General features: G+C 42.3%; 1 long non-coding RNA gene across 2 annotated transcripts; it reads left to right on the top strand.

Annotated features, from left to right (window-relative positions):
- Window positions 1-1,767: 1,767 nt before the first annotated feature.
- LOC129335168 (uncharacterized) lies at window positions 1,768-11,377 on the top strand. Of its 2 annotated transcripts, XR_008597571.1 has the most exons (3): window positions 1,768-1,847; window positions 4,825-4,883; window positions 5,888-11,377. It is a non-coding gene; the product is annotated as an uncharacterized LOC129335168 (long non-coding RNA). The 2 variants fall into 2 exon arrangements; XR_008597570.1 differs by having other exon boundaries at window positions 4,825-11,377.
- Window positions 11,378-26,024: the final 14,647 nt, after the last annotated feature.

Here is a 26,024-nt window from a genome sequence, read left to right as displayed (position 1 = left end):
TTCTTATGTCCCTTTCTCTGTTTTGCAGCACATTTAATTAATTTGTCCTTATTTTTGCTGAATTTATTTATTTACATCATTTATACCCAGCTTCCTCATCAAATGGGGACCACAAAGTGGCTTACATTGCTCTCCTCATCTCCATTTTTTTCCTCACAGCAACCCTGTGAGGTAGGTTAGGCTGAGACAGTGTGACTGGCCAAAAGTCAGCCAGCAAGCTTCCTTGGAAGAACAGGGATTTGAACCTGGGTCTCCCAGATAATAGTCTGACACTCTAAACACTACAACACACAGGCAACCCCCTCCAATTCCTGCCACCTCTGGGCACATTACAGTTCTGTGTCCATTTCAGCACTCGGGAAAGTTACAAGTATTTGTATGGGTTGCACATTTGGCTGGGAAGACATTTGAAAAAATCAGGGCCAATCTACACAGAAGAAAATGTGATTCATCCTTCCACATCAGATGTGCAAGATTTGATGCTCTGCTTTTCCATATCGGAGACTCTTTGTCTATGGAAGACTTAACATGCCACAGATAATGGTCCTAACATTCTTAAACTTGACATGCCAGCTTGTTAGGGGTTTTGTGGGATAGGAGAGGTGAACATTTGCACAAGCAATCCCTTTTGAGCATTCTAAAGCAGCACCATGCAATGAGGGCTCCTTCATGTTTTATTTCTATATACCTAGATCAACTCTAAGTCATCAACAACAGCACACAGAACTAAACCTAAGAAGGGTTCTGAGGGATCAGATGAAGGGTCCATCTAGGGTTGCATCCTTTTTTTAAAAAATCAATATTGGTCAACAGGTGGCCCACAAGTTGGACATCAATTCAACAGTCTATCGGTATTGGTGGCCCTCAGTATCTGGTATTCAAAGATATACTACCCTTGAACACAGAAGATTTATGTGACAATCATGTAGTTTGCCAGCCTTCAGATGGGGCCTGGAGATCTCCCAGAATTACAACTGAGTTCCAGATGACAACAGATCAGTCCCCCTGGAGAAAATGGCTATTTGGTGGGTGGACTCTATGGCACCATGACCTGCTGAGTTCCCTCCCTTCCCCAAATCCCATCATCTTTAGGCTCCACCCCCAAATCTATAGCATAATGGTTAAGTGATCAGGCTGTGAATCAGCAGTCTGTTGGTTCAAAACCCACGATTGCCATGAGCTGAGTAAGTGGCCTTGGGTAAGCCACCCATCTCAGCATCAGCTCTCCAGCTGTATTGCAAGGATAATAACAACACTATGTTCACCTCTCTGAGTAGGGCACTAATCTATCTAGAAGAGCAGTATGTAAATGTGGTTGTTATTATTATTAGTTTCCCAGGCCAGAGCTGGCAACCCTAGTATCAAGGCTAAAGTCCATTGATAGCTTATGGAAAACTATGCTAAGTATAGGTCTATCACTGGCTGTACTACTGATAGCTAAGCAAAATCTCCAAACACAAACTCAGTGAACCTCTGAATAATGTTTGGGGAAGTTATTGGAGGCCTGTTGTCATCAAGCCCTGATTGAGGCCTTCCTAGGAGCATCATTACTGGAAACAGGATGCTGGCTTAGAAGAACTTTGCATCTGACTCAGCGACATTCCTTTATATGTTCAATTGCATGTTCTTGGTAAACTACTCATTAGTCAAGAGGATGAAAGGCACATATTCTACAAGCAGAGTACAATGTGCAAAGGTCAAGTAGGTTGTGGAGATTACATAAAAGGGAAAAAGTAAATATTTAACAGATCTGAAATGGTGCAAGAAGATTAGTCTTAAAACTATGGGTACACGGTGTAGAGTTTTAGAATGGGAATGAGAACGTTAAGAGAAGAAAAACATCTAAGGTAAAATGGAACACAATGATACTGATAATGGTATTTGTCTTTTGGCCGTACCAGTGGACTTTTAAAATATTACTCAAAACAATCTTTGTGGGTGTGGTGCTAGTAGCAGAGCAGGCACGGCAGTGGCAGGGTGGGAGCCCCCAGGGCTCCATATTCAACTCACTCAGCAGAGAATGGGGACACTCACTGTCCAAGAGTGTTTTTATTCTTTCCATAGGAATCTTTCCTTATTTTTTTCTTGTGTGTTTTTAAGGTTTGCAAACTATAAGGCACGTCTAAATGATTTATCTGAATAAATATAGTTGGAACAGGGCTAAAGATTGTTCATATGTTTGGGTTTTAAGAGCTTGTAATTTGTTAGGTATTTGTATACTGGTGGTGGAAAGTGTCGTCAAGTCATACCCTACCTAAAGCACACCTACTGGGCTTTTCAAGGCAAGAGACTAATAGGAGTGGTTCACCGTTGCCTGCCTCTGCATAGTGACACTGGTCTTCCTTGGTGGTCTCCCATCCAATTACTAACCAAAGGTGACCCTGCTTAGCTTCTGAGATTTGATAAGACCAGGCTAGCCTGGGCTTTAGATACAGGTGATTATTTAAGGAGTGTTGGTGAGGTGTATCAGGTAAGAAACTAAAGAAATCCTTTTTGTTTGTTTGTTTGTTTGTTTGTTTGTTTGTTTGTTTGTTTGTTTGTTTGATTGATTGATTGATTGATTGATTGATTGATTGATTGATTGATTGATTGATTGATTGATTGATTGATTGATTGATTTTTAGCCAGCCCTCTCCATGAACAGGCTCAGGGATGTAAAAAATCCGATGTAAAAAAATCTACATTGACAGATAACAAATCCATAAAGAAACTGCATGAATGTATAATTATAATTCACATCACACAATTTCATTAACTACTATTTAGCTGTTTCTGAATTACTTCATCCTTCTGGGCATAGTGGCTTCCTAATCTGAATACATTCACCTGCAACGTTTCCTATGCTAAGGTGTACAGTCTCTTGCCCATGTAGTCAATGGGCTACCTTGCAGATTTCAACAAATCTGAAATCAGATCAAGTAGTAGGATTTCCTTAAGATAGCTAGGATATCCTTTGTAAGTGTAAAAAAATTCTTTTGTTAGTGATACTTACCTGGTTTACAAAACTGTATTCTCCAGAGTTCTTTGGTTCAGATCCATGACAGCTGAAGAGGTTTAGATCTACTTTTAGTATGAATTGCATAACGTGGGTTATGCATGAGGAGGACCTTCCAGATTTGCACATCTTCATCCATTTCTTTCTCAGTATTTTAAGTGAGTTTTCAAATGCCATAAATGACTCCAAAAAATTTTCATAGTGTTAAACATCACAATTTGCACAATTCTCCAGGGTGCTATAAATCTCAGATTGTATCATGATCGTGAAGCAGCATGTACAGCAGAAATAGCCATTATACAAACAAAGCAGCGAAGGATGCTTTTTGCTGACTGTTACAGCAGAAAACTACTCAAGAGCTCAAATAATCATTTTCCATCTGCCCAAGTGAGCACATGTGATGTTTTGAATCATGTTTATTTAAAGATCGAATGTCAAGCCTCTAGTTTTGAGCAATGCAAAGGGTCACTTTTTGCGGGTGAGTCCCCTTTGGAATCCAGAAGTAGCTCTTAGTGGAGGATGCACGTCATAATCTGTAGGAGCATAAGGACTGTAAAAAAGAGAAGGAGAAAGACTTATGTTCATGTTAACATAAGCAAGAAAAAGTCATTGCAGAACAGACAATAAAACCTGTTCTTCTATCCCAGAATACAACTGAATTTGCTCTATAATGGGTTTTTTTTTTTGCTCCCAAAAGTTAGACTGGTTGCCATTCTTGAGGATGTTCTGTTTTAGTAATACTATCCCTTGGGGTCTGAGCAGATCCTGGCTTTCAAATCTCATCCTTATTACTTGACAGAACCTTGTTTTACTCACCAGAGCAGTAAAACATGGGTAGGTCAACCACCATAGGATTATGCAGCAAGATTTGTCAATTTTTCCTGAAAGAAACTCCTGTAATATTAACCATTTCATGTCAGGGGTGGGGGGAAATTAATAGCAATGTGCATGCTGAAAACAAGGTTTTTAAAGCATTCCCTTTTATTAGTTTGGTTTCCACCAGCTATTTTGCTGATCCCAAGCCTCTGAAACAATGTTAATTTTGCCGGACAACTTTGGGTAATCTAGGAGGATGAAAGCTCTGCAATAACTCTTGCCCAGAGATCATGCAGAAGACGTGGAATTTATGCATAAATAGTGGGTTCCATGTGCCTGAAATATTTCTTCTATAATATTGTCCTTATTTACAACGGTGAGGATTTGGGTATAGCCTGAAATGGATTTTTTAAAATGTACATTGTTTATAGTTTGCCTTTCTCACTGAGACTCAAGGCAGATTACACAGTGTATGATCAATGGCTAAGACATTCAATAAACAGTATAATAGGTATGGATTGCAGAAATTTGAAAGCAAGGTGAGATCTGAATACACAGCTGAATCAGTGCTGAAATGAGACCTAAGCAATTTGACATGGTATATTAAACGAATGCAGAAACTACACAGTATGGACATTCTTACAGCAACAGACAATACACAGCAGTATAGTCTACAATCCCAGTTTCTTTACCAAAGCATGTCTCTGAATACTTACAGCACAGCCCTATTGTCTGTCTGTCTGTCTGTCTGTCTGGGGTAAGGATAGAAGGACCTAAACATATCACCAGTTTCCAGGAAGCTCAAAGTTCATAGGATTGGTTGTGAATTTCAGTAAGGAAGAGAGTGAGAATGTATTCTCCATGTTCAGAATCCCTGTGCCATTATGAACTTCACCCAACTCCCATCTAAATTTTGGCTTGGCACACAATGGTTCAGTGTCACCCTTGCACCATCATAAGTGTATTTGTTTCATGGTTTCTAACCCATCCCACATTTTGTCTTTTTTCCAAAGTTATTGTTACATACAGAGAGAAAGGAAAGTGGCAGTCCTGAAGACTGGTGACAGCAAAGGTCTGTTTATACATTTTGTAATTATTGTGGCAATGACGTCTTCTGAGCATGTTCAGAAAAACAATTGCCAACGAGAACTTTGGGAAATATAGTTACATGTATGAAATGGTTTGAGAACGTTTCTGAAGGTATGCTATGATGTAAGTAGATGTGTCTGTAAACTAGCTAATTTTTAACAGAACTTTTCCTTACATATTTAAATCATTTTGATACTATAATGCATATATGTGACCTGATCCTTATTTTGCAGCTTGGCTCACTGTCCCTAGTTATCCATCATGCATAAAATCTCTTTATCTGCCTTATGTATTCACTCTGCTTGTTTCAGCATCAGTCTTCCTCATCTCTAAAGCGGGTAAATGTTTTCCGACTGCATGATACCCAGCCTGAACCATATATTACATCACTATATCTTTGATTGGCCATACACTCTATGGTGGTGTTCCCTTGCTCAAGTTACGAACTCTGCATTCCCCTTTAGTTCAAGTTTTGATTTATAGCTGTAGTATGAATCATTATTCTGAGGCCCTAGGCAAAATCCAGGGTGGGGCTCCAGAATCACTGCCATGCCCTGCTGGGCCCCTAGCTACACATGCCTCCCATTCAACAGCTGTTCTCTTCCTACCTGAGAGTCCACAGCTGCAGACCTTTGACACAGAGTTCCCTTCACAAAGGAAATGTGCCCTTTGCACATAAGTAGAGGAACTGAACCCTAGCAGCACATCACGTAGGTGAAGTGGAAAAGAGCACCAACAAGCATTTTTAAAATAAAGGGGAAATATTTCTTACTTTATACAGCAAGCTTTATACTTGGTACATACTCCAATCAACTTGTAGGGGTATATGCAGGGCCCAACCTTGCAAAAACCTCCATCTGCATAACACAGCTGATATGGGTCCACTGTTGTTTCTTTTGACTCTGTTATTATAAGAAAAAGAAGAGTTAACGTTTATGGTTAGAACTGAGTAAGCCAAGAGATGAGAGTCCATCTTTTCCTGTTTAGGATCTGCTAATTTCCCAGCAATCTTCTACTGAGCACCACTGGCTTAGAGCTGGCATCTTCTTACCTGACAGATCTCACATGCTTAAAGAAGTGCATCACTGGCAACAATGACAAAAGCTGCAGATGCTGTTATGGGGAAACCTATATCTCTTATCCTCCCTCCCATACTTAGCTGCATGTATCATATGACATAAATGGTACACACTTATATCCCACTGTACATGAACAAAGGTCCTTACCCTTTCCGTCAGTCACCGCCCCCTGTATTCCTGTTTGTTGTGTGTGCCAGAGGGGGTAACAGCCAATCAGGACCAATGCATGGATGAAAGAACCAGATGGGAGGGAGAATTGAAAAAGAAAAATCTGTTACACTGTCAGCTCTTATCTGAGCATTCAGAGAGAGATACTGGAGGGATCCAGTCTCAGAGCCTACTTTAAGAATAAGCAGGCTAAAACAGTGAATGTTTTCAGATAGAGTTTGTGCCTCTGGATAACTATGAGGAAAGAATTCCTTTCTCAGATTGTCTCAGAGCTAGCCTTGCCAGGTGCTCGCTAATAGCAGGCAATCTCTTGGCGATTCATGCCCCTGCCCACCAATTACCAGCAGATTGGGAGGGAGGAAAAATTGGTGGGCTCAGGAGAAGGCAGGCTGGGGAAATGGGCATGCATGGTATCCATGGGCATGCATGAACCCACGTCCCTGGCTGATGACCTCTCTTCCAGTGCAACCCTGAAGCAAAGATGTCAGATCAGAGCCAGTTCTTTAACAATTGGGCCAGTTCTATAACGATTGGCCCCAAGCATAGTTTGGGGCCAATCGTTATAGAACTGGCCCTAGTGTGATGCCTTCCTTTCCAGATTGCACTAGAAGAAATGTCATTGGCCAGGGACATTGGCAAGCATGTGTGCTGGTGTGCATCTGCCGCCGTCTCACCCCACCTCCTCCCACCAGTTGCCAGGGGGACCTGGCAGCCCTACGTAGAGCCTGAAGTATACTGTCATAGATCAGAGGAGTTAGCCGTGTTAATCTGTAGTTTCAAAATAGTAAAATAGATGCAAAATAGATGCATCTGTCTGTAGATGCTAAATAGATGCATCTAATGCAGAGAGCTGTGGTTCTTGAAAGCTTATGCTACAATAGTCTTAAAGGTGCTGCTGGAGCCTTTACTATAAAGTATACTGGTGTCAATGATAACTCCAAAGAGGATTCTGTGCTGTTAAGTCTAGTTTTCAGGAGTAGCAGGCTAAGTTATGGAATTTCCAGAAAGAGCTCACACGCATTCCTTAGATTGGGGAAAGGCCAAAGATTTAATTCAGGAATCAAAGCTCAGCTGATAATTGTGGCCTGCACTCCTATCTTGCTAACTGAAAGGTTACCACTTTGTAGGCCCAGCAAATGTTGTGTGTTGTAATTTTTTATAGGTTCAAGCCTATTTGAACAACCTTATTCCATCAACAAAAGTTGACAAAAGTTGTTTTTCCCTGTTTACCTCAAGCCTCATTTGGGAATTACTACTTTCAGAAGCCACATAGGGCCTGTCTGTCAGGTAGAGGTTGGGTTACAGACCTCACTGGTCAAATCACCTCTTTTGAAACAGCATAAACTTTGACTTTCACATCATGCCTATCTTATTTGTGCATTCATAGTAAGAGCGTTAGTTTCAAAGAGTAGAAAGATGGAATATTTGCTAGACAATAGAAAGATCCTCAACACTGACAGAGTTACATTTCCCCATTTGTACAAAGCACCTGGGAAGATTAGAGGCAGTGGCCATTTTCACACATCCTTATAGGCATGGCCCACCCATGGAACTCTGGCGGCTTTTCCTCAGGATTCCTCATGTCTACATTTGCAACTCTATTCATATTGTATATTCTGGAATCAGCAGCTTGGCAGAAGCCCCCTATTGTGGTCTGAGGTTACTAGATTTTACAATGTGTATAGACAGGGTTACCACTCCCCAGGTGGGATCAGGGATTCCCCCACTCCCAGTTTCCATTCTCCTCCTACCTCTCACCTGGCCTGTGGGGGGAAAGGCCCAGGAATGGGCCAAGAAATTCCCATAGTATTCCCATGTGATCTGAAACACTTCTGCATTGTGCTGGGAATGACATCATTCCCAGAGTGACTTGGAAGAGATGGGTCATGCCAGGGGCCTATTTGGTAAAAATCAGCCCCCAATCTAGCATCAGGCAGGAGGACTTTCCTACCTCCCCCCCTCCCAGCTGTAGCATCCCATTCAACCCCATCATGTCAGTGGACCCAAACAGCAAAGGCAGTGAAACGGAGGTCTGCTCTGCAGTAGAAGGGGTGAATCAGCAGAAATCACTGCTCCTCTCTTCCACAAACAGAACTGCCATTCCATTAGAGGAACTATATGGTTGGATGCATCTTTTTATTTCAACTAAGACCAACCATATTATCACAAAATAGTGGAAGTAAAATACCGCAGTATTTTATGTTTGTTCACTTGTTCCTAATAAAAAAGTGTTACACTACTGTTGTTTCCCCACTCACACCATGAACCAACCGAGTGATCTACATTTTTGTTTTATGTATTTATTTAAAATATTTTTATGCCCACCATTTTTTTAGCACAGTAGGAACCCAAACAGCTAACAATAATGGCAAACAACAATCCTAAAACAGCTTTTAGATAAGGAATCAGTGTCCAGCAAAACCCTAATCCCAAGGTAATCATAACATATTTGTCCAAACCTTAACCTTGCCAGGTTCCCGCCAATGGTGGGCAAGTTCTTGGAGATTACAGGAACTGCCTGCAGATTGCTAGTGATTTGTGGGAGGAAGCAGGCCACCCAGGGATTGCCCAGCATTGGCAAGAACCTAGCAAGCAAGATGAGGGAAATGGGCATGAACACCCCTGCATCCCCTGTCCAATGACATCACTTCTGGTATGACTCGGAAGTAGAGATGGGCACGAACAGCAATATGAACAAAAAAAAGCCACAAACAGCCCAATCTGCTGTTTGCGAACAAGCTGTTCATGGGGCCCCATTCTAAATGAGCAGGTGGTCGTTGCAAGCCTCGTTCGTTGCTGTTCGTCAAGCCAGACAGTCTGGCACATGCAATCAATTCCCTTGGCAACTTAGGCAGGGATTGTCTGAACTCTGTCTGAACTCCTGCTGTTGCCCTGGAAACCCCAATCTAAACCCAATTTAGTTTGATAAGCAGGTCTTCCTTTCAAGTGTGGAGCTCCAAATTTGTTACAAGGGAGCAAAGAGGAGGGGGGAGGGGCCTCCCAGCTCTGACTTTGCAGACAGTGGAGAGACAGTTTTTGTTGGCATTTTGATACAGAGAGTGCTTTAGAGCTTGAATTTTCTTTGTGTGTGGTGGGATATGGATCTACCCCTTCAAGTTCCAGGGCTGCTGCCAGGTTCTGGGCCAAGCTATTATTTATTATTGGTACCTTTCCTGGTGCTTGCTCAGGTAAGGTTTCTGGGAGTGATGCAGTAGGGATCTTGACCAAATTTGGATGATGGCTGGAGAGCTTGCTGGCCCTCACGAACAGCCAAATAAGAACATGTTCGTGAACAGGGCCATGTTCGTGGTTGTTTGTGAGTCCCTGTTCATGGATGGCAACGAACAACGAACATCATGTTCGGGGTTTTTTTTCTGTTCGTGCCTATCTCTACCCAGAAGCAACCGCATTGCAGCAGGGCTGATTCTTTTGGAATTGGCCCAAAATATAGCAAAAACTGCTATTGTGCAATGACTTTTCTACCAGGTCAGACCAAAAATGACATCATCAACCAGTGCCATGATGCTCGTAGATTTGGCAAACCCTAACAAAGCTGCATAAGCCATGCTAGATGGTTTTAGAAAAGTCTCCACTGCTGTATTCCCTGAACAATACAGCAGTGGAGGCTTTTCTAAAAGCAAGCAAGGCAGAAGCCTGCCTTACCTTCTCTGGGAGTTTATTGCAAAGTAAAGAAACAATAAAGAAACAATTACAAAGAACTTAGCTGTCCCCATCCACTTTCTGTGTACGGAACGTTTCTTAGGAAAACTGCATTCTATCCAGATTCACAGCAGATTTCTAAGGCTCCACATTCTGAGGACATGACTATGGAATGAGCTAGAATTTCTTCCAATCAGTACCATATTCTGCTGGGGACAACTACAGCTCCATAGTTTAATCAGACACTAAGTAAATTTAGTAGATAAAATCTGACCATTCCATCTCAAAATTACTCTTGTGCTGGAAATGTAGGGAATGTGGTTTGGGAGACTTTGTGTTGTCAAGGGGCAATGATTCTTTGGGATTTGAAGATAATAAACACACAAGTGTTGGAGGGAAATAGATTTATTAAATTCCTCCAATAATTCACAGGAAATAAATGAACAAGTACAGAATGGACAATATGCTTATGCCCCTGTACTGCTGTCAGGAACCCCCAGGCACAACGAGTGGACCCCCGGTTCTAGCTGATTAAGCAGTGCTGCTTACACAGTGCAGCATAAGGTGAGGTTCACCAGGGGGTGGTCTCTGAGACATAGATAGATTTTGAGTTATGTGGCTTCTTTCTCCAGTACCAGGTCCATAGTTTAAACCTTCCCCTCCCAAAAGTAATAACAGGGTACTGTGTTTAGATAAAAAGGATATTAAGATGAAAAACATGTTTTAAAGAGAAAAATATCTTATGTTGCCAAAACTTGCTTCTAGGCAAGTGAGCATAGATATGCAGTCTAGAAGATGGAATCATATACCAACTGCCATTCCAAAGTCAACAAATGGAATAAGATCTAAGACACAGCAGCTGAGAGCTAATACCCTGGAGATGAAAAGAAGTTATTATTGTATTATTATTAAAATGTTTTAAGCTGCTTTGAAGACCATATGGTTGGTAACTAGGATATAAAGGGGAGGGGTACAGAATGGTATGCTAGATCTAATAGTAATACCTCCCCTGGTTCTTCCCCTGACATCACCCAATTGATGCACTATTACCAGACTAGAGAAGGACGGACCAGGGAGACAAAATTCCAGGTCCCCATTCATCCAAGGTGCTGATGGAGCCAGGTAATTTATATGATTTGTTTTCATGTGGGATGGCTCTGGTTGGTGTGGTGGGCCCAACTATTATTTCATTTTTAATTAATCTTACCTGAATTAGCAAGAAGTATCCATAAAATGACAGAAAAGAGCAGCCCAAAGACCTTCATGTTAACTTTCTGAGAACCCAGCCAGAGTTGAAAGGTTCTCCGTTTCAATGAAACCAGCCAATGGATGGAAGTTCTGAATGGATTCCAGAGACAATGGTCCATTGAATGAGGGAGAATCAGCGAATTGTGGATTGAGTGTCCCCTTATCCAAATCATCATACAGAGTCCAATAGTGTTGGTAAATCAGGAATTGAAAACACTAGCAAACCCAATGGCAGCTTCTTGGGGACTCTGCACAAGATGGAGGGCAAGTTTAAATTATTTGCACTGTTCTGATTGTAATTAATAAAGACTGGTTTAATCTATGTATTTTGTTTGATGTTATCATTTTGGGTATGAGGCAACATCTCTCAGGAGTCAGTATTTTTGAAATCAAGAATTGACAGCCCTAAAGTTCGCACCAGGTTCTCTTTGGGTCACTGACTGTATAAAATAAAGAGTAAAGATGGGAAATCAGACTCATTCATGTTTAGTTTTCTTTTGATTGAAAGTCAGACCACATTTTTACTTTCATATGTAATCTTAAATAGTCTATTTTTACAGGCACCAAGGAGTTTGAAGTTCAGACCCTGCTTAATCCACACTCACATTATCAAATCAGAGCATGAATTGGATTGCAATGACAATTTATCAATGGAAACAGATACCTTGTTTACATTAAAGGACTGCATGTCCTTTAAATAAACACACAATGATTCAGGGCTGGATCTAGGGTTGCTGGCGCCCAGGGCAACCCAAGTCCAGCCCCTTCTGTGATGTCAAGCTGGGTGCCCTGGTGTGCTGAGGAGTTGGCGGAGGCAGTGCGGGGGGCTGGGAAGCCGCCCATGCCATTTGCCTGCCCCCTGTCTCGTGGGGCAGGCTAATGGTGCAGGCAGCCTACCAGCCCCCCCCCCCCGCTGCCTTTTGCCTGCCCTGCAGGATGGGACACACAGCAAGCTGGCTGCCACCTGTCCTGAAGGGCAGCCAAAAGGCAGCACGGTGGGCAGGGAGGCCGCCACGCGCTCCCAGCAGCTGGCAGCTGCACCCAGCACCCCCTCCTTGGCGGTGCCGGGGGCAGACTACCCCCCTGCCTCCCCTTGATCTGGCCCTGCAATGATTTGAAAGGGAAGCTGGCATGCATCTCTTTCAGAAGTTGGGAAATAGTTATCTAAAGTACAGTACTTAAGCTGATTTCTGATAGGGCTACAACAAAATGACTACTTCCTCTCTGCACACTGCTGTGTCATGCTAAATGGTGTTTACTATTAACAAAGTGTTAGCATGTGATATGCTTTGGACTGTGTGGAATCTTTTGGAATCACTTACACTTCTTCAGTTCCCAGGGTCTAACTGGAAGGCACATAATACAGTAACCATCCAGAAGTGATGGGGGTCACTGCATGGAGTCAAGGCTCTTCGTATACAGCAGCAAGTCAAAAAAAATGGAAGAAAAATGGGGCAAATTGGTTTTTTTCCCCCTTTCAAAATGGAACCCACACACATTCCAGCATGGAAGAAAGGAAGAATAAATGATTATTGTATACATGTATATATCAAAATATAATGAAGTAGCAGCATCTTCTTGGCAACAGTATCTTCCTTTTGTTGATGAGATACTTCAGAATGTGAGAAAATGGCTGCTGATTACCCAGTCTATACCGACCAAACTCCAATTATAGTAGTGCCTGCAGAAATAAAAGATACATTCAGATGTTAGTGAAAAAAAACCCAGGAAAATATCATTAGATCAAATATGCTACTTTTTCTTACTCTTTGAACAACAATTGCTGTGCGGAGTACATATCCCAATTTTTGTTTCTCCAGCTGGACATGGGTCAGCCACAGTGCATTTAGCATACATGGATAAACACTGTGTGGAGTCTTTCACTGTACCATATGCTGAAGAGAGAGAAACAAAGAACATTTTTATGCACAATCAGGGTTATACAGATAAGAGTAGAGACTTGTGTGTGGGCCAAGAATAGATAGAATAAACATTTTGTGACACTTAATAGAGACCAGGAGACTGAATATAGAATGGAAGTTTTGGTGAAGAGAGTTTATGCATAATGGCTGGGAATCTCTAGAACGCTTTGCCCCTAAATTATCAAGCTATAACAATGTATGAAATTTGTTCCTACAGGGAAAGCTAATGCACTGCACTGATAGGGAGAAGGAAAGTTAAAAAGATAGAGGAGTGTAAACAGGTGGAGGCAGAAAAAATCTAAATTAGCAACTGGAAGGGGTAAATAATGAAATAAAGAGAGCCCGTGGGAGAATATTTCCAAGGAGTAAGAGGGTAGAAAGTAGATGTGGGCCATTTTCACACAGCCACGCACCTGGAAGATTGCACGAAACTCACAGCATAAAAGCATCTTCCTACCACGATTTCCTGGCACGATCACGTTTAATGGCCCCTTTTCTGACATCATCAGGCCATTAAAGGGGTTTGTGCTGAGAGATTGTGCTCCTGAAGCGCATGTGAAAATGGCCGAGGTAAAAAGAAGGGGGAAATGCTATACAGCAATGGTTACCAGGCCTCCCCTTACGGTAGGAGGCTTCCCACTGGCAGTCCTCATGAGTTGCGATGTCATTTCCATGGAAAACCCAGAAGTTATTTTTGGGTAGCTCTAGGAATCACCAGAAACTCTATGGTTTTCCAGAAGTGATATTGTAGCACACACATTGCCCTTCCCCCCCTAAACTCTTGCAGGTTCCCAGGCACAGCCTAACAACCCTCTCTAGAGCCTTTCCTTTATTCAAGCAACACTTTTTTCATAGTTTATAAATGTGTGTCTTGAAGAAGTGAAAACTCAAAATGTGGATTTCAGTTTCCCTCCCCATCAAGCCAAGTCAGGCCCTGACTCCTTTGTGACTCAGGCCTAGCTGAGTGTTTTGCCATTGTCTTATCCAATAGCAGTGACACTCTAGGCTGAGCCTCTGTTCTTCAGGTGAAAGCAGGAAGCCAATTTTTGATGGGTGTTCTCAAGCAGCTTAACACTGTCTATCACCTTTCTTTTCATGTATCAAAACAGTACAGTACAATACAGTACAATCAGACATATTTTGTGCATGTATGTAGACACACATCCTAGTGTTACAGCCTCCCCTTTCCTCATGGACATGCCATCTCTGCTCTCTGCGTGGCATCCAATTATACAGATAAACAGTGAGCAAAACAGAGAGACTGTGATTTTATTTTTTTATTATTACCATTTGGTGTTTAAGTCTGTGCTAGGTTTTTTTCAAGCATGTGCATTTCACATAACTTTAAGGAGTCATAGTACTTCCCACATTGTTTATTTGCCTGACCAAACCATCCATGACCTGTGGGAGGATTTGTTTTGCTGCACAAGTGCAAAAGGAACTTTCAAAGTAGAAAGAATTTTAACTGAAACTGCAAAGCTGTCTTGCAGGTCTCAAAGTGAATGGTTGCAAAGTAAACAAATCTGAGGCTCAGCTTATGAATGATCACAGTTGACAAACACAGTATATTCACTTGTTGATCTTGTTTGCCACAAGGTTTCTTCCTACAACTAAGCTTTGCAACAGTCCTGGGGGGCGCGGGCAGGGAAAAGGCCTTCTCCTTGTAATAGAGGCTTGGTGGTAGTGGAAAGTGCTGTCAAATCACAGCCAACTTATAGTGACCCTGTAGCATTTTCAAGGCATGAGACTAACAGAAGTGGCTCAGTTGCCACTGCCTTCCTTTGTATAGCAACCCTGATCTATCCGTGATGGTCTCCTAGCCAAAGCCAACCCTCATTAGCCTCTGAGATCTGACAAGATTGGATTCGTCAGGGCAATAGAGGTTTTATGAGATGTTATTTCTCAGGTGATATTATTAACCTCCATGCCAAGGAAACCTTCAACTATCCTTTTCCATACATTAACCCTCTGTTAAACAGTAAAGACATTTTTCTCCAAGCCAATCTAAAACACAAGTAGGAATGAATTTGAATTTCTCACCTATACGGTTTTGACTAGAAAATCCTTATTTTCGTTTCTTTGCTGTGACTTTTATTTCATCCTGTTTTTCTGGTAGTTTTTTATGAGAATTTATCCCTATTCATTATATACACTTCTATTGTTGTTTTTCCATCAGTTCCACATACATGTCGTATACATTTTTTAAAAATAAAAGTGGTATAAAAGAAACAAATAAATTAGGAACATCAGCAATGACAAGAGGGAGACCATAGAAGAAACGGGTTCAATATTACAGCATGACAAATGAAAAGGGACATATCCATAAATCCCAAAACACAAGCCCTGGAGCCATAACTAACTGCCAAAGCAGATCTCAGTTTTAGTATCCGAATTAATTCTGCTTCACATGTGGGGAAAGCATGCAAGGAAGACAGAGAGAGGCTGTGAAGGCTCTGTCCCTTCACCATGCAAGATGTTTCTCCAACAGTCCAGTCACACCATGTGGCCATGTGTGTTATTCCCATTCTGGGAAACTTTCTGCCCAGATGGAACCCAGAACCATTAGCATCTCCACACACACAACACAGCAGACATGACTGCCATAGGAATCCAATCTGTTAGCGTCTCTTCTAATCATCATAACAAGGATATGGTGAGCTGTTTGTCTATATTATGAGGCCTGTCATAGCAAAAGTCCATTTCCAAGTCAGGATCCTGCCCTATGATCTTTGCCTTTCTGTTTAGCCACTTACCTGGAGCAGCCAGGAATAGCCACAAGACAACAAAAAGAAGCCCAAGGCTCTTCATGGCTGCTGTTTGACCAGACAGTCAAGAAATATCTCTTGCAAGGGGAATAAGGTTGTCATAATGATTACTGCATGATCCCCATTTTTATAAGTCTCTTAGCTGGAAGGCGGAGTATTTTTCCAGAAAATAGCCAAAGGGTCTTCAGGACTTCCTTCTTGAACAGGGAGCATGAGCCAGAATGAGTCCACTGTAATTTGTCTCAGGACAATTAACACAGATGCTGCTTACAGCGCTGTCATTAAAAAAAGTAGTCCATGCATAAAAGGGGAAAAGATCACCATGTACACAACACTGGACTATGGTGAAAATGGTGCCCCAAATCTCCCCAGAGCCAGTCAAGCTCATGCTGTTTTATGACTCTAGGTGAAAACATAGTTTACTGCACTCCCTTCTGCAACATATGTGCAAGGTAGGGTTGCCAGCTCCCCTTACCTAAAAAACAAAGGAAAAGGTGCCATGTTGCAAGTGTGGGGGGCGATCCATAATCCATGTGTGCACACGCACTCTGGAAGCCCTGATGACACCACTTCTGATTGAAAACCAGAAGCAACAGCAAAGTCAACCCCAAACATAGCATTTTCATTATGTTTGAGGCCGATTTGGCTACACTGAGACCCTGTAGCTTCCAGTTTTGAACCAGAACTGCATCAGGGACTCTGGAGCACATACATGAGCCATTTTGCCACTGATTCCAGGGGCTCCTCAGCTGCCTCACTCCTCCTTTCAGCCCACTAGCCAAGAGAGCTGGTTGGGCTGCCATCCCTAATGCAAGATCAAGGTAAGTGTGCTTCCTCACACTGTTCTGGATGTTCTAAATTGTAGACAGTAGGAAAGTTGGTGCTGCAGGTGTGCAGGGTACACAGTTGCCCCTACACTACAACCCTGTTGTTCTAAGGTTTTGGAGGTGAAGGAATTCTGTTCCAGCTTGTGGGATTTCTCAGTTTCCCTGGAGCCTTGGAATACCTGTGCTTAGGCTTACTACTTTCCTGGGGTGGTGGGCAAACTCTTGCCCTCAGGCTCCAGGCCCCAGTGGGCCACTTTACTACAGCATGAGGAAGGGATGAGGGTGGAGGATGACTCTGTAATATGGAATAATTCCTAGTGCATTGTTATATCACATCATATCAGATATTATTGATATCATGCAATTACTTCTGGTTTTGTGCTGTAAGCAACATCCCATGGTGGCTCGATACCAAATAGCCACTCACCACATTCTCCAGCTGAGGTGCTAGGGCTGGCAATCCTGATTTTATGGCATCATATACCTGTTACACTCCCTGTCCTTCCCAAACTCTGCCATCCCCAGACACTGCCTCCAAATCTCCAGGAATTTCTCGAGCCAGAGTTAGCCACTGTACCACTGGCTAAAAAGGGAAAAATTGACCATGCTATTTCCTTGCCAGCTCTAGAGCTATTTTACAGTACTCTAGAGTCTAGATTCCAAACTGTACTTTCTCAGTCTACAATTTTTGCCTTGTTTGGATGTGATTCAGCACATATACAGCCTCTTCCCTAATTACTCATTTTTGTCACGTTTTCTATAGTGTAGTAAAATCCCATACCATCTCTAGGCAATGAAAGGGCAAAGGGCTTCTGTTGTTATATCTGAGCATACTTTACAGTAATAGCATGCTCAGTAGTATTTAGCTACAAAATATGACTGGTAGACATTTTTATTAAAACTGCTCCAGCATGTAGCTGCTGTTTGCACATGCACAAAATCACACAGTAAATCATACAGAGTGTCTCACAAATACCTCGTTTGGTGTAGTGGTTAGGAGCGGCAGGATTCTAATCGGGAGAACTGGGTTTGATTCCCCACTCCTCCACTTGAAGCCAGCTGGGTGACCTTGGGTCAGTCACTCTTGGAGCTCTCCCAGCCCCACCCACCTCAAAGGGTGATAGTTGTGGGGATAATAATAACACCCTTTGTAAACTGCTCTGAATGGGCAATGAGTTGTCCTGAGGGGTGGTATATAAATCGAATGTTGTTGTTAATGCCAACCCCTAGTCATGCGATTTGAACCACAGTTCCCAACTGACAGTGTGAAAACACACAACTGCAAAATATTTGTGATCTAGTTTAGAACACTTTATAAAACCCAACCATTTTTTCCAGACTTTTCAAGTCACCATTAACAATTTGCCATCAAGAATTGCATAACTATATGCTACTGTTACCAACTTTCCAGTGGAGCCTGGAGATATCACAAAATTGCAACTGATCTCTCCAGAGATCAGTTCCCCTGGAGAAAATGGCTGCTTCCATCTCAGTCTCCACCCCCAAGTCACCAGGGCCGTTGTCATACGGGCATCTGTTCCGTTAAATTTACAGCATATAGCGTCATCGCTGATATCGGCACAGTAACGTTTCTTTGGGTCATTTCTTTGGGTCATTTCTTCGCGCTCCCAGCTGTCCACACCTAAGCGCTCTGTTCTGTTCTCTCTAATGGGCGCAGAAGCAGCTCTCCCCCCCCTTTTTTTTGGCGTTTAATTCCACTATAATGGAATAACATTAGATAAACATGCCGGTAGCCCAACCCAGAACGACACTGATAGGTTGCCCTTTTATCCCGCCCATGGAGTGGCCAGAACATTGGTTGATCCTTTTACTTTTCCAATTTTGAAATTATATAAATAGCCCTTTGCCCTCTGAAAACTCCCTGTCTGACATGATCCCCATCGCTCTTTTCTCAGCTTCCTAATCTACTGCTGTTTCCTGAATAATCTGAAATCCGTGTGCACAACTGAAGTTGTTGTCAGCTGGATGAGGCTGCAGTCTTCTGCGCCTAAGATCCTCTCGGTAACACAAAACTGAAAGCGGAAGTCGGATAGAACAGTTGCAGAGTTTAAAATTTTCCCGCGCAAAAAAAATAAAGGCATTATATCACTATAACATTGTAATTAAAAAAAAAAAAACAGAAAATGACTGAACATGGCCATTTTTAGTGAGGTGTGGTTTTGGGTTAAAATAAAAATTTCTCTAATGGCAATTCAGTCATTTTTACTTGTTTTCTTCAGCAGAAAAATTTCATTGTGTGATGTCATTATATCGATATAAGGACATTATTACAAAAAAAAGGGGGAGTCGCGGGAGAAATTGATTCTGGGATTGAGGAGAGAAAAAAAGGGTGGGCCTATGGCGTGGTGAGGAGAAAAACATCGATATGAGGCATTCACACTGAGGCGCAAAATATCGTGACTATCAAGCACAAAGCAGAAGAGAGAAAATCGCATCAGTGTTGGAATAAGGTGGGTGTTTGCCGGGAAATTGCGCCATTTTCACGCTAAATAGAAGCCCATGTGACGACGGCCCAGGTATTTCTCAGATCAGAAGTGGCAATCCTACTATATGCAGAAAGGCAAAAATAATTCATGGAGACAAATAAGTATGTATTGCAGAACTTGTATTTTCTGTGTGTATTTATAGGGAGGCTGGAAAATGGTGCTGATTAACTGCCTTTGTTTGTTTGTCTGTCTGTCTGTCTGTCTGTCACTGTGAGGAACAGGCCTGCACTGGGCCTAATTTATGTCAAGTGCTATGCCTGCTTGACACAGGTGCATGGCTTCCTTGACACTGTTAAGGAAGGGAGTCAAGGCATCAAGGCCATCGTGTCCACGTAACATATTCCATTTTGTTAGCTTACCTTGAGGCAACTTGGTTCTCACTGGAAGAAGGGCGTTGGTGTGAGGACTTGGTCCAGCTGTGCAGAACCAGGCCCTTACATCACCACTGTATTCTGCTTGGTCAATCCCTTTTGCTGGGCTTAGCTGACATGCCTTTTGCCATCTCGATCTTGGATCCTGGGGTCGGGAGGGACCTGACTCCTGGTTTGTGAGTGGCAGTTTGGATTTAGAATTATGCTTTGAGATTTATAGCAGCTTTAAGACTAACCAACTTTACTGCAGCATAAGCTTTCGAGAACCACAGTTCTCTTTGTTAGATGCATCTGATGAAGAGAACTATGGTTCTCGAAAGCTTATGCTACAGTAAAGTTGGTTAGTCTTAAAGGTGCTACTGGACTCTTTTCTATTTTGCTACTACAGACTAACGCGGCTAACTCCTCCGGAGCTCTGAGGCTTGGAAACTCTGATGCTGGAGTTTGCATTGCTGACCAAATACTCTTGCAAGTATGTTTAGTGTTATTTAACTTTATTGCTTTATTTTTCCTTTTATGTACACTTTCTGGTTTAATCATTTTATTCACTTATTAATAAATAAAAAATTCTTTATATTTGTGCGGTATCTTTTTGGTTCAACAACTTCAATCTAAATTCCGTTTGACTCATGCTACCTTTTGTAATTCTGGGTTGGAATTCCACTTGCTGTCCCCCAAGTAGTCCAGTTAGGCCTCAGGTGCGATTCCTGCTCTAGTGTTTGTACTTAGAAGGGAACCTGGTGGCAGTAGGGCTGCCTGGTCCCCCAGTGGGGGCAGGGGATTCCCCGCTCCCACCCTCTGCCCATCACCAACACTCACCTGGCTGGTGGGGTGAAAAGGCAGGGGAACAGGCCTCCCAGTAGGATCCAAGTTGCCCACCAGTGGTGGGCAAATTCCCAGAGGTTTGTTCCCTTGGCTGCGAATCTGCCAATTATCAACAGGAGTGGCAAGTCCCCGGAGGTTGCCTAACACTAGCAGGCACCCCAGGAACATGTGCAGTGTACATGCTCCAAAAGGGCACGACAATGTCACTCCTATAAGTCATTGCACCAACCAAGGGAGTGCTCCTGTGCTTCGTTTGGAGCCAATCGGCCCCACACAGAGCATGGAAGAACTCCCGTGGCTGGTGCAAAGATGTCACTTCTGGGAGTGATGTCATTGTGCGGGTGGCAAAGCATGTGTGTACAAAGAAAGACCACGCCACTGGCATGAGGCAAGTGCGAGGTGTCCCCCCTCCCACTGGGAGGGTATAGGGACTTGGCAGCACTACCTCTTGATGAGCTATTGGTGTGGTGCAATGACATTACTTCCAAGAGTGATGTCATTGCGCAGGGCCCAAGACCAATTAACACCAGGCCAATTTGGGTCCCAAGGCACCAGAAAAGATTAATGCTGGGTCCCCCCTCCTACAAAAAGGGTAAGGGGACCTGGCAACCCTAGGTGGCAGCAACAATTTTGTTGGGCAGGTAGACCCTGGGGCAGACTCCCCCTGATTCATGAACATGCTTGTATTCTCCATAGCCACCTTTCTATCTTATAGCACTCATGGCAGCTTACAATATCAATAAAACAACCATAAAATACCACATTTTGAAATCACAATTCAGGACTTTTCCTAAATGTTCATTCCTCATAGATTTCTTCTAGCAATCCCTGTGCATTTAAGATAAGTAGGTTGGGTTTCCAAAACAGAGGGAGTGGTTTCTAGTTATGTGCTAACCTATGGTACTTGGTGAACTTGGTGCAAAGGTAATTTATGATTCAAACTACACGTTTTTTAAAAAATTGAGTACCCCAATGATTTTTCTTGCAAAGGAAAAAGAAAATTAATTTCTCTATGGCAGCGAGCAATTTTCTACTAGGCACACAGGTAGATGAATGCACTGCAATATGTGTTTATTCAAAACATGCTTTTTAAGAAACAAAACAATAAATTCTTAATTCAGTATGGTTTCCATAGTATGACAATATTTTCTACAGGCCGAGTGACAGTGGACCAGTTTGGAACTTGATAAAATTATCATCGCCGATGTTTCTCTCCAAGTTCTTTACTTTCTGTAGTTACTGTGGGGGGGGGGGGGGGGGGAATAGATAAGAATTTTTTTATTATTTATGGCAAACCGTACAAGGAAGGCACTTCATGCTGAACTCATGATTATCTCAAGGAACTTGCAATATAACATATTTTGATAGTCATCATTTAGATGGGCCTTTTAAAAGGACAGAACACATTATTGGGTCTTTCAATGGCAGTCATAAAATAAATGGAATCATCATGTTTAGAGACAGTTAACCAAAATAGAGTTATTAGTAGCTTGTTTTATGCTTTGTCCAAACCTTAAAGGGATGTTTATTTAAGGATAATGAATTCATATATAATACCTAGTACAGTTATACCTTTTTATATCCATTAAAATCAACTTTTCTTAGGATTGCAGGGTAAGCTGCTCAGAAAAAAGTAGAGATCTCAGAAAGGAAATAGTAATGACTATTTATTGTCATGCAGAGAAGAAATAGAAAGAGAAAGGAGAAAATATTTTACTTTTAGTTTAATCAGATTTTGACTTTCAGTTGATTCTATGCAATGTTACTCCAGTCTAAGCCCATTTATTTCAATGGATTTAGACTGAAGTAAGTCTGCACTGACCACATTGTTAGTGTTACATTTACATTGGCACTATTGTCAAGAAAATTCGGCCATCCCAGCCAGTGGCAACAGCCACTCAGGCCGGTGGCCGCTCTTTGCCTCCTTGGAAGGAGGAAAGCAGAAGGCACACCCTGGCATCCAGGGCTTAGCATTGGGGCAGGGTCTGTAGTCTTAGCTGGCTTCTCCGCCCCATTGCCTTCAGTTGTGCCTCGTGCACTTTCCTCCATCAGTTACCATTTCCTTGCTTTTTTCCCTTCTGTGCCACCAGTGGGCTTTGTAAAAAGCATCTCCAAAGCCTCTGGGAAAATGGAAGGTAAAATGGTGTCAATATGGATCAGACCTTTGAAAATGTTAACTTTCCTATCCAGATAGCTTGGCAATTTGCTTGCATTAAGTTCATACTGAAAAGAGCAGTAGAAATCCTGGAAACAGGATGGTGTTGTCTGGATGCTCTTAAAAAATAAGGTTCCAGTTTGGAATCCAAGGTAGGAAAGACCGTATGGATGTAGCAATAATCCAAATCCTTTCCATGCTAGTCTTTTGAGAGCAATCCCCCACAAATCCCATTTCAGGCCTATCAAATTTAGAATTCCCTGCACATGAAGAGCTAGAACACAAGTCCCAGGGCACATGGGCCCCAGTTTGGCACAATAAATTCTCAAGGGAAAGATGGAAGGAAGATGGATATTTAAACATAAATTACTTTATTGCCCAAAAGATACAGAATAGAAAGTGGAGAATCAAGATGAAAATACAAACTAGTAAGACTGAACTGTTCAATTAAAATAGTCCCACAGCAATTTACATGTGACAATCCAATAAAAACCATTAATGTTTCCACACTCTTAGTGTGTAGCTGTGTTAACTTAAGCCAAATGCCCAATTTAGTTTTTCAAAATTATGTTCCTCTTATTTAGCTAGTCCACAGCCAATCAACCTGGAGAGAAGAGACAGATAAAGGGTTATCAAAAAGAGACCAGGAAGGTATTGTCAGATAAAAAGGGAAGAGGGTTTTGATAGGAAGGAGTCCGTCCCCAGGTGAGGAATGCAATGGAGAAGGACCAGTTAGCAAGAAAGGCAGGCCAGCCAGGAATAGGAGATGGAGGACCTAAAGAACTAGGAGTGGGCAGGAAGACAGTTAAATATGAGAAAGATAAGAATGGGGGGAAGTAGTCTGCATGCCTTGAAGAGGTAGGGTCCAATGATTTCCTACTCATGGTACTGGGAAAAGGTTCTGGGGTAAAAAAAAAAAAAAGACATAGGAGGGAAGCACTATACAACAGAATTGAAAATGGTGAAATGAGCATTTGAATGCATGTGGATCTAGAAAGAGATCTTACCCTGTGCAGCAAAATTCACCTCCATCACATCTTCCAGCTTCCATGGGGCTAATTCGGCAATAATCCTCTGAGCACCAACCTTCAGCCTCTTCACACTCTCTGGTAGTAGTTACATCCCAAAAAATTCCTGGAAAGAGAGAGGGGTAGCTTAATGCCATTTTCATGCTGGCTCATCTGACGCAATATTTATTTAAATCATGAATATCCTGTCTTATCTCTTTTGCCTTGAGGCAGCGAACAAAGCAGCAATAGCTGTGTAGGAGGTGGGATCTGGTGATCTCTCCCTCCATGGCAGTCACAGGTCCCCCAGTGAGGTTCTTCACATCTTCCAAGGAATCAGAGTGAGAATTATTGGGCTTGAAGATACCCTTGGATCCTTCTCCTCTTTCCATCTCTCCTCCTCTGAGCTCAGGAGTGAGAGAGTAGTAGCTCCTCATTGGAATTACTGCCCCGGGAGACCAACTTCTGCCCTTGTTTCAGACTGGCATATGTCACCATTTTACCCAGCCCTGTACTATCAACCAGCTGTGTAGCCTCAAGAGGTTCCATCAGTGAGCTGTCAATTGGGCAGTTCAATGGAGCCTGGTCCCCTGTCAGTTGACTAGCTAACCATAGGCCTTCTCTCATCCTGCTCCCTTTAAAAAATAGCCAGTTGAGCATGGAGGCTCCACACCAGACAAGGTGCAAGCTACAATGACATTAAAAACAACACAGAGTTTAAAAACAGTAAAAAAAAACCCACGATACTTTCTCCTCCAACAAATGCCCTCTGGAACAAAAGCATTTTACATACTTTCCTGAAGGCAGTAAGTGAGACTGCCCTTTGCACCCATTATAGTATGCTATTCCAGAGGACTGGGCCTACCACAGAAAAAAAAGTGACCTAACTATTCCCACATCCTAGTAGAAGGTACCACCATAAGAGGGCTGTCTAAGGAAGAGGCCATATGGTAAGTATAAAAGCCTCAAATGGGGCTGCCAAGCCTCTGCCCTCAGCTTCCATTTTCCACCATTGCTGCTGTGGCTAATGAAAAGACATCTTTAAAAATCGCCATTTGGCGATGGTGTTTCACTTCCAGGGAAACTCTGGTCATAGATCCAGAGGAGTTAGCCATGTTAGTCTGTAGTTGCAAAATAGTAAAAAGTCCAGTAGCACCTTTAAGACTAACCAACTTTATTGAGGCATAAGCTTTCGAGAACCACAGTTCTCTTCGTCAGATGTAGGGAAACCCATGCATGGAAACCCTGGAATTGTTAGAAACTCTATGGTTTCAACAATTCCTAGAGCAGCATGATGTCACTTCTTTTTCTCATCCTACTGTATTCCACATCTGTGACTTTCTGTCAGACCACACAGGCTGCAAGCCAAAGCCAAGCCCTTTGGCTCATGCCCTTCAGTTTGTAGGTATTACAATCCTATTGTATACAGAGACTGAGACCGTGAGAGAATGGTTTGCCTAAGGCCATCTAGTAAATTCATGGCAAAGGTGATAGTCAAGCATACACACGTGAGCTTATGCACAGTGTCTTATTCAACATTCCAGTTAAAGAAGAGCTTCTTGGAGAAATAGACACTATTCTTGATACAGCTAAGCATTCCAAACAGGTGAAATTCACATACCAAGCCTGGTAATTATAAATGTCAATTATTTCAGTCCTTCGTTTTTAGCATCATCATCTAGATGATCACCAAGTTCCATCAGCTTTATCATTCCAGTTCTTTCATTTATGACTATATTTATATATATTTTTACTATTATTTTTATGCATGGCTTACCAGGAGCAGCCAAGAGTAGCCAGGGAAGGCCGGCCAGGAAAAGACTGAAGATCCACATGGTTGAAGCTTGATAGGGCTTTCAAGTAAGACTGCATGAAATGGATACTTAGGCAGAGTTCTATGAAAGGCCTGTGTAACTTGAAATGCTAAATGCCTCCCTTTTATAAGGTTCTCTGACATACTTACATGAAAGCCTGCACATCTCAGGATGGCAGAAATTGTTGGTGCATTGTAGCTCAAAAAGACATGGTGTGCCAAAGATGGAAAATGCAAAACAGCATATCCACTTGAGCATATTGTACCTGTACTCCAAATAAAATTGTAAGATGCCAATGCATTTTATAATGTCTGATTTATATCAATTAAATATCCCTAACATTAATGTGGGTTACCACTTACAAGAAGTCTACCATGGTTACCAGCATTTTACAGGCACACACACACTGGCTCCCAATTTTTGTCTGTTACTGCTAACTTCATTATCCTAGGCTACACATAAAACAGCTCTGACAGGAATTAAGCCTCATCTCCCTCTTCCCCCATATTGTACCATCAACTAGGGACTTGGATGACTGTCCTCAGCCATCAAGGGTATTCCCTCCCTAATCTACCCAGGCTAGCTTGGGAACTGTCCCTCACTCCGAAACACAGATGGCTCAGGGTGCTGGCCTGTAGCAATTTATAGGATTCCTGCGGATCCTGGTTGTCAGATTAACACCAGAGACTCTTTGACTTTTAAACAATAACTGTTTATTACAAACAAAATACAGAACAACTTTCTTTTCTAGGTTGATTTCCTGTGGTGTTTCTATT

Source organism: Eublepharis macularius, chromosome 1 (genome assembly GCF_028583425.1).
Source record: "Eublepharis macularius isolate TG4126 chromosome 1, MPM_Emac_v1.0, whole genome shotgun sequence".
In the NCBI taxonomy this organism is placed as follows: domain Eukaryota; kingdom Metazoa; phylum Chordata; class Lepidosauria; order Squamata; family Eublepharidae; genus Eublepharis; species Eublepharis macularius.
Note: the sequence above shows the minus strand (reverse complement) of the source record. Positions and strands in the feature narration are given on the sequence as shown.